The sequence below is a fragment of the Varanus komodoensis genome, unplaced genomic scaffold, assembly GCF_004798865.1.
Source record: "Varanus komodoensis strain SLA01 unplaced genomic scaffold, ASM479886v1 scaffold14_1, whole genome shotgun sequence".
Taxonomy (NCBI): Eukaryota; Metazoa; Chordata; class Lepidosauria; order Squamata; family Varanidae; genus Varanus; species Varanus komodoensis.
In genome coordinates, this window is record NW_025335438.1 from 12973294 (window position 1) to 12982821 (window position 9528).

The 9528-nt window shown below is 41.0% G+C and overlaps 3 non-coding genes across 3 annotated transcripts; 1 reads left to right on the top strand and 2 right to left on the bottom strand.

Annotated features, from left to right (window-relative positions):
* Positions 1 to 3616: 3616 nt before the first annotated feature.
* Positions 3617 to 3707, bottom strand: TRNAY-GUA. The gene is given in 2 exon segments: positions 3617 to 3652; positions 3671 to 3707. It is a non-coding gene; the product is annotated as a tRNA-Tyr (tRNA).
* A 1663-nt stretch (positions 3708 to 5370) lies between these two features.
* Positions 5371 to 5443, bottom strand: TRNAR-ACG. The gene has a single exon. It is a non-coding gene; the product is annotated as a tRNA-Arg (tRNA).
* Positions 5444 to 5894: 451 nt separating this feature from the next.
* TRNAY-GUA lies at positions 5895 to 5986 on the top strand. Its single transcript is given in 2 exon segments — positions 5895 to 5931; positions 5951 to 5986. It is a non-coding gene; the product is annotated as a tRNA-Tyr (tRNA).
* The last annotated feature ends 3542 nt before the right edge of the window (positions 5987 to 9528 follow it).

The following is a 9528-nucleotide window of genomic DNA, read 5'->3' on the forward strand; positions in this document are numbered from 1 at the left end:
GATATCAGGTGCCTGCACCCCACTTCTGAGTTTCAAGGGTCCAAGTGCTTATCCAGGGTTCAATTTCCTAAGGCAGAGGTCACAGGAGATCTATGACATTTCTGTGATGTTATTTATACATATATACTGCCTCATATAAGATAAGAGTTCCCAGCATTAATATTACAACAGATTCTTGCTTCACATCAGATGTTCAGGAAAATCGACAGCATCACAGGATTTCCTGTAGGATTTTCTTGGATTTCTCCCTTCTTTGCAGATCCAGTTCCATCACAACCTGACTTCCTGCTATATAAACAAACCTCCTCCTCCTCTTCCTTCTAATAGAGGATGACAGGAAATAAAAAATAAATAACCACCTCTCATCACCAATCTGTTTATCCCTGTTTTGTCCTAACAGTAGTTTCTTGTCCACAAAACAGGCTATACATCAGAACAATGTATACAATGAGGAACAATCTTTATTTTTTTTCAGGACCATCAATAGCTTCTTGTGATCCACTCAGTCAAAGGCTTTGCTATAGTCTATACAGCATAGACTGATCTTCTGCTGAATTTTTTGGTGCACTGCAGTGTCCAACGTATATTTGTGATATGATCTTGATTGCCTCTTCCTTTTCAGAATCCAGGCATTGAATTTCCAGTATTTCTTGCTCCATATTGGGTGAAATTCTTTTGTGCTACACCTTGTGCATCACTTTGCTGGCATGATAAATTAGAGCAATGATCCTATAGCTGCTGTACTCTTTGCAAATCCTTTCTTGAGCATTGGCACATATTTTGAATGTTTTCAAACTGTGAGCCATTGCTTTGTTTTCCATATTTGTTGGCATATTCTTGTTAGGATTTGGACCAATTCAGTCTTTGCAGCTTGGAATAGTTCTGTTGGTACCCTATCTAGTCCTGCATCTTTATTCCTTCAAGTATAGCTTCCACTTCACTTTCTAATATTTCAGGCCGTTCCTCATAGGATTCCGCATCTAAAGTGTCTGTCATCTTTTTATCTCTTCTATATAGTACTTCCATATATTGCTTCCACCTTCTCTTCTGGAAGTAGTCTCTTGTTTTTCCTCTTTTGTTGTTCTCTTCTATTTCTTTTCACTGACCATTGTAGTAGTTCTTTTGTCTCTGTGTGATAGTCACAGAAAAATTGCATTCAAGATTCTGATCCTATTTTCTGTCACCTTTTGGTTCTGACCAGTCCTTAGCAATTGTGAATATGTCTTCTGTCATCCATCTGGACTTTTTCTTTATTGTTGCTACAAGAATTATCTTTGTGCATTCTTCTATATTTCTATTTTGATTTCAGGTTGACCATCTGGTGATACCCATGTGTACAATTACCTGATCAGTTGCACGAAGTATGTATTTGCCATTAGCAGATTGTTGGCTTCATAGAATTCTGTGAGTTGTTCTACTTCATTTCTGATCCCAAGGCTACATTCTCACAAAATATTTTTTTCTGCTTTGTTTCTTACATTTCATTCCAGGAAGCTATGAGTAGCAACATGACTTGTTTCCGTGTGTTATCAATTGGAAACTTGCATAAAAATTTTCACTTTCTTCTTCTTCTTTTTCAGCAACTGCTGTTGGAACATAGACTTGAACTATGGTTTATGTTGATAGGTTTTCCAAGAATTCTGAATGATATGATTCAGTCAGACTTTGTTATAGCCTCTTACTGCTTGTGCTACACTTAAAGTACCCCTGTTTAATTGGATTGCATTTGAGTTTTCTCACTGTTATTTTGACAACTGGCATATGCCATTTCCCATCTTCAGTCCCACTTGGGCAATGTCAGGATCAGGGCCTGAGTGACCCTCCAAGTGCCTGCAGAACCAGGAGCCCCCTTGCAGGCTCTTGCAGGGAGCAACTAAAGAGCAATCATGCAGTGCAGCTGGAGGTCCCAAAGGCCAGCATAAAAGGCTTTCTGGAACCGTTCTTCTTTTCCTGCTGCCTGGGCCCTGACCCTGGACTGCTGACCATGCCCCAGCCTCTAGCCCTACTAAGCTGCAGGACCAAGTCCCAGTGTTCTGTCTGTCCCAGCTGCTGCTCATGTCCTGGCCCTTACAGGTAATAGGAAAGGAATTCGATTCAGGGCATAAGGTATGCAGCTCTCTCCCATGCTGGGATCCCTGATGCTTCTTGTGCGAGTCAGTTTGGGAAAGATAAATGATTATTATTAATTATACCATACTGCACATTACACAGTAGACAGGTATTGCACCACAACAAACCATCACAGCACCACAACAAACCATCTCACTGGGCACAGAAATGGGCTATAATTCAGTAAAGATCCTTGAGAGTTAATGCCACTAAAGAAACTGAGATTTACTTCTGAGTAGGTTGATCTAGAAAGCATTTTCTTTTCAAATGCATTTATTTTTATTCAGATTTAATTGTATGGTACTTTAAACAACTTTGTTTTAAGTAACTACAGTGGTACCTTGTCTCATGAACACCTCAGTTCACAACCAAATCAGGTTGCAAACAGAAATTTCAGAAAAATTTTGCCTCAGGTTGTGAACTCATTAGGTGACAACCACAATTGCGCCCATCTTCCCTGCACGAGCTTGATCGCCCCCCCCCCCACCAACAAGATCTCTATTGCACAATTATGGTTTGGACTCTCCCTCCAAACAATAACCTCCCCCCCCCCACCTAGGATAATGTTCTCTACTGTATTGTACTTAGTTACTTTGTTGTTCTTTGTTACTTTGTTTCAATTTTTTGTGATTAAAAAATATTACAGAATGGATTAATCTTATTTACATTGAACCTTATGGGGGAATTTGACTTGGGTCGCAACCAATTCAGGTCATGGTCAGAGTCATGGAACAAATTAAGTTTGTGAGCCAAGATACCACTGTGTCAGCCTTTTTAATCAGAAGCTGCATTGAGTTCTGGGGAATTTAGAAGTTTGTAATTTTGTGGAATTTTGTTTGGGCTTAACCTATGTATTGCTCAACTGTAGATCTTGGATTTCCACCCATCTTCATATAGCATCAAGGTTACCATTGTTTATGAGTTTAGTGGAGCTTTCCTTCCAAGTAACCATGCAGTCCAAGTCTTCTCTGATAGTGTAACAGCTCCTACTATGTAGGCCAATAAACAAAATTAATAAAAGTGCACAGACATTTTGTTAAGTTTGGAAATGGTGTGAATGCTTTTTTAAACATGTCAGTTAACATCACAAAAAGATTCCATATCGATGTGGTAAAAACAGCTGCTTGAAAGGGGGATTCTATACTGGGAAGCAAAGCAATTGTATCTCAAGTATCCTTTTAGTCTATAAGCCAGGATAATCGGGCAGTACAGGAGTCAAGTTTTTTTGTATGCATTCATCTTTTAATCCCTGCCCTCTCTTTTTCCTCTCTTTTCTTAAAAGAATGGTGGCGGTGACATTATTCTGAAATATTGTGCAAAATTCACACTTGGAAATTTGAGTTTCTTGGATTATGACATATTTCAACTCCTTCTAGTAGAAGATATGATTGCATACTATTATTTCCTCCAGATATCTTGCATGCCTTCTTGCGATGCGTGGGTGTAAAGAATGCAATGCGGTGGCCATCTCGATCAGAAACGAAAGGCGGAGTTAGAAAAAACAGCCTCCTTCGAGCCGGAATCGAACCAGCGACCTAAGGATTCCTAATAGAATTATCCACTACAGTCCTCCGCTCTACCAGCTGAGCTATCGAAGGAACTTAAAAAGGTTTTTTTCCCCGAGAGATACATATGCCCTAATAGAAGTGGTGATTATTGCATACATTCGCATAACATGATAGGAAGGCTGCACAAAATCAAAAAGTGGGCAAAACTGTTCCGTGTCTGAGTTTTCTAGGCAGGACAATCCAACTTGCGTAAAAGTGCGGAGCCATGATGTCTCATTGTTTGAATAAAGGGCAACAAACCCACTGTTCTTTAATAAATATAGCCTTGAGAATTCGATCTTATTAGTCAGTAGACTTCGGGTTTCCCCCCCAGGAGTTAGCCTATCCTCTTTTTCCTCCGCATCAAAGGAATAGAAAGACAAGGATGTTTACCTAGTTTAAATACAAATATCCGGAGCCAAAGTTTTATTTTTGTTAGTTCGCAAGCGAGTTGCAGGCTTAACTGCTGTTGAGGAGCGCTTATAGATTTCTCTAAATGTACCAAAGTTCTTTGTGTTGCATATAATCTGCTACTTAAGTAATACCTATCAGAATAAACAAGTGTGCATGCAAAGTAAATGCAATTTCCTCTGTTGGCCTGAACATTATTTTCCACTTTATCTTATCCAGCTAAGAATTTTATTTCTGTTAATTTTTTTGCAAGTAAAGCGAGAAAAAGACGGGCCAGTGGTGCAATGGATAACGTGTCCGACTACGGATCAGAAGATTGGAGGTTCGACTCCTGCCTGGCTAGTGTTCGTACTTTTTACATTGCGTTTTATTTTAAAACCTAGATTTACTTAACTCCCAGTGGGAAATCCCATGGTAGCCATTCCGTGAGACTGCCAACCAAGACTTGAACGGAGGGGGTCCTCAGGAGGGGTTGCAGGAACCCCGAAGCCAGGGTCAGTCCAGTCCCTCCATTTCCTCCATCTCCAATGTTATTTCTGGTCCGGGACTGGAGAAACCAAGGGGCTTCCCCAACATAGCACAGATCAGAGCTTAAAGTGAGGATACCTCCAACGGGGATGTGGAGGTGGAACCTGCTCTCCGGAAGAACCCAAGAAGGCTCTGCAGGCCACATAAACAACCTCCACAAGCCATACCACAGCCGTTTCTTATTCCTGCTTTAAGGTGCCTCAAATGGCTGATTCAAAAATGAGTATATTATTGTGCTAATGTGTGCAAATTAAAGTTGCTGAAATCTGAATATTATTACCATATATTTTAATCCTTAAATAAAACTGTCCACTTAACCTCTGTTATACCAAGATTTAGGCTCTTGATGTTATATATGCCATACCAGATTTCCTTGTGTATATTATTTTTCCAACTTGAGGCTAAATGCTTTTTTTTTACTCGCACATTTTTACAACCATGTTGTTTTTACTGTAATTTCAAAAGCATATTGTTTAGTACTTTTTTTTTTACTTTAGAACTGATTATTTGCAGCTTAAGTGGCTCCAAAAATATTACCGTGTAGTGGGATACTATCTTGTGGCTTCTTCACTTATAATAAGAATCTCGTTTAAAACATTTGCATTCCTTAACTCGTTTTTCTAGAAGAAACTTTCGTGCATGGAAGGAAGAAAAATATGTGGCAGCTCAACTCCCTAAGATCAAGCACACGTTTGTTCCTTCGCTGCTGGCAACTGCGAAACTTTACAGCTTGAACTACAGTGTTCTCTTTATGCTGCACCAAAACAGAAGCTTCCGAGCCAGGTAGGAGTCGAACCTACAATCTTCTGATCCGTAGTCAGACGCGTTATCCATTGCGCCACTGGCCCGCTGTGTTAGAAAGCTTTCGTAAACATATTCAAATATATATATATTCAAATATATAAATATTTCCAGCTCCAACATTCCATTTATGTTTGGTTAAGCTGGTTCACAACTTCTGTAAATGCACTAAAATAAATTTTATTCCCCCTCCCCCCAATTTGGGCAGAACGCCTGCAATCAGTGGAACTAATATATAAAAAGACTAGATTCTCTTTCCATTCTCAGCGTGGTAAGTCTCTCGCCCACTCCACACTCTTATCACGCAGAATTACAACTTCACAACATTTGCCATTACATGCAAGCGCCCAAAGCAAGGGATACTCGAGCTTTTGCAGCGCCACGCATGCGACCTCCAGCGCCATCTTGTGATTTCCCTACATTTATTTTAATTCAGGCCTAGCGAGCAACTCTAGTATGCATTCTTTCACTTCACTGAAGCTTTTTTTTTACGAAGTCCCTTCGATAGCTCAGCTGGTAGAGCGGAGGACTGTAGAGTCTTTAAGCTGCTAGTAATCCTTAGGTCGCTGGTTCGATTCCGGCTCGAAGGAGATGTTTTTTTTCCCCCCCTACTGAATGTTTTTCTAAAAAGTTAAAAAAAAAAATCGTTCCTTAATACAAGAGAAAAGATGCTTTGTGCAACTGATACTTCATTTGCAGTTTAGCGTTTAGCAAAAGGGTGTTAGACTTTGTCATTATCACTGTGCTACTTCAGTGCATTAAAACTACACTTTCAGGCAGTAATATGCTGCAGAATATATTAAATGAGTGATGAGCTAGACAGCCTGTCAATAACTTTGTGCAAAGAGCTCACACATTCCACTGGTTTTAAAAGTAAATTGGATGTCTAGCTGTAGTAGATTTCAGGTTGAATCTCAGCACCCCTACCCATTCTGTCCATCCAACCATCAGATGGAAGTCAAAGACTTCCCTTTAAAAGCTTCCAGTAGCCAATTTTCCAAAGATTTATTTCTCTTGCCTCCCCCACTCACCATTCCCCATTCTTGTGTGACATTTTATTTTATTTTTATTTTTAGTAGTGGTGATACTAAGCTTATGCATCAGCTGCCATAGCACACATTTCTGGTCAAATTAGTGCAATCTTTTATGCTGGGTGTTTGTGTGTGTGTATGCATGTGTTCTCCTTCATGGATCACTGCCTTGTCGTGATGAAGGGGCTTGCGTAGCTCAATGAAGCTATGAGCTATGCCGTGCAGGGCCACCCAAGACAGACAGGTCATAGCAGAGAGCTCTGGCAAAACGTGATGCACTGGAGAAGGAAATGGCAACTCACTCCAGTATCTTTGCCATGAAAACCCCATGGACAGTACCAAAAGGCAAAAAGATATGATGCCGGAAGATGAGCCCCTCAGGTCGGAAGGTGTCCAATATGCTACTGGGGAAGAGCGGAGGGCTAGTACTAGTAGCGCCAGAAAGAATGAAGCGACTGGGTCAAAGCCGAAAGGACACTCAGTTGCTGATGTATCTGGTGGTGAAAGGAGAGTCCGATGCTGCAAACATCTATACTCCATAGGAACCTGGAATATAAGATCCATGAATCAAGGCAAACTGGATGTGGTCAAACAAGAGGTAACAAGAATGAACATCAACATCTTAGCAATCAGTGAACTAAAATGGACAGGAATGGGGGAACTTAATTCAGATGACCATGAGGTATACTACTGCGGGCAAGAATCCCTCAGAAGAAATGGAGTAGCCTTCATAGTCAATAAAAGAGTAGGAAAAGCAGTACTGGGATACAATCTCCAAAATGACAGAATGATCTCAGTTCGAATCCAAGGCAAACCATTCAACATCACAGTACTCCAAGTCTATGCCCCAACCACTGGTGTTGAAGAGGCTAAAGTTGACTGGTTCTATGAAGGTCTACAACACCTTCTAGAATTAACACCCAAAAATGATGTCCTTATCACCATAGAGGATTGGAATACTAAAGTAGGAAACCAAAAGATAACCGGAATAACAGGCAAGTTTGGCCTTGGAGTACAAAATGAAGCAGGGCACGGGCTGGTAGAATTTTGTCAAGAGAATACGATGGTCATAGCAAACACTCTTTTCCAACAATCCAAGAGATGGCTCTACACATGGACATCACCAGATGGTCAACACAGAAATCAGATTGACTATATGCTCTGCAGCCAAAGATGGAGAAGCTCTATACAGCCAGTAAAAACGAGACCAGGAGCCGACTGTGGCTCAGATCATGAGCTTCTTGTTGCAAAATGTAGGCTTCCATTGAAAAAAGTAGGGAAAAGCACTAGTCCACTCAGGTATGACCTAAATCATATCCCTGATGAATATACAGTAGAGGTGACAAATAGATTTAAGGAATTAGATCTGATAGACAGAGTGCCTGAAGAACTATGGATGGAGGTTCACAACATTGTACAAGAGGAAGCAACTAAAACCATCCCAAAGAAAAAGAAATGCAAGAAAGCAAAATGGCTGTTTGAGGAAGCTTTACAAATAGCTGAGGAAAGAAGGGAAGCGAAAGGCAAGGAAGAAAGAGAAAGATACACCCAACTGAATGCAGAATTCCAGAGAATAGCTAGAAGAGATAAGAATGCCTTCTTAAATGAACAGTGCAAAGAAATAGAAGAAAACAATAGAATAGGGAGGACCAGAGATCTCTTCAAGCAAATTGGAGATATGAAGGGAATGTTTCATGCAAAGATGGGCACGATAAAATGGCAGGGACCTAACAGAGGCAGAAGAGATTAAGAAGAGTTGGCAAGATTACACAAAAGAACTATACAAGAAAGAGCTTAACATCCCTGATAACCACGATGGGGTGGTCACTGACCTCGAGCCAGACATCCTGGAATGTGAAGTCAAATGGGCCTTAGGAAGTCTGAGCAACAACAAAGCTAGTGGAGGCAACAGTATTCCAGCTGAGCTATTCAAAATCCTAAAAGACGATGCAGTAAAAGTGCTACACTCAATATAGCAGCAAATTTGGAAAACTCAACAGTGGCCACAGGATTGGAAAAGGTCAGTTTACATTCCCATCCCTAAGAAGGGCAATGCCAAAGAATGTTCAAACTACCGCACCATTGCATTCATTTCACATGCTAGCAAAGTTTTGCTCAAAATCCTACAAGCTAGGCTTCAGCAGTATGTGGACCGAGAACTACCAGAAGTACAGGCAGGATTTTGAAGAGGGAGAGAAACTAGAGATCAAATTGCCAACATACGCTGGATCAGGGAGAAAGCTAGGGAGTTCCAGAAAAACATCTACTTCTGCTTCATTGACTATGCTAAAGCCTTTGATTGTGTGGATCACAACAAATTGTGGCAAGTTCTTAAAGAGATGGGAGTACCTGACCATCTTATTTGTCTCTTGAGAAACCTATATGCGGGTCAAGAAGCAACAGTGAGAACTGGACATGGAACCACTGATTGGTTCAAAATTGAGAAAGGAGTTCGGCAAGGCTGTATACTGTTGCCCTGCCTATTTAACTTATATGCAGAGCACATCATGAGAAAGGCAGGGCTAGATGAATCACCAGTTGGAATTAAGATTGCTGGGAGAAATATCAACAACCTCAGATATGCAGATGATACCACTCTCATGGCAGAAAGTGAAGAGGAACTAAAGAGCCTGTTGATGCAGGTGAAGGAGGAGAGTGCAGAAGTTGGCTTGAAACTCAACATTAAGGAAACTAAGATCATGGCATCCGGTCCTCTCACTTCCTGGCAAATAGATGGGGAAGAAATGGAGGTAGTGACAGATTTTATTTTCCTGGGCTCCAAGATCACCGCAGATGGGGACTGTAGCCAAGAAATTAAAAGATGCTTGCTCCTGGGGAGGAAAGCTGTGGCAAATCTAGACAGCATACTAAAAAGCAGAGACATCACCCTGCCAACAAAAGTGCGTATAGTCGAGGCTATGGTTTTCCTAGTTGCAATGTATGGCTGTGAAAGCTGGACCATAAGGAAGGCTGAGCGGCAAAGGATTGAGGCCTTTGAATTGTGGTGCTGGAGGAGACTCCTGTGAGTCCCTTGGACTGCAAGGCGATCAAACCAGTCAGTCCTAGAAGAGATCAACCCTGACTGCTCTTTAGAAGGCCAG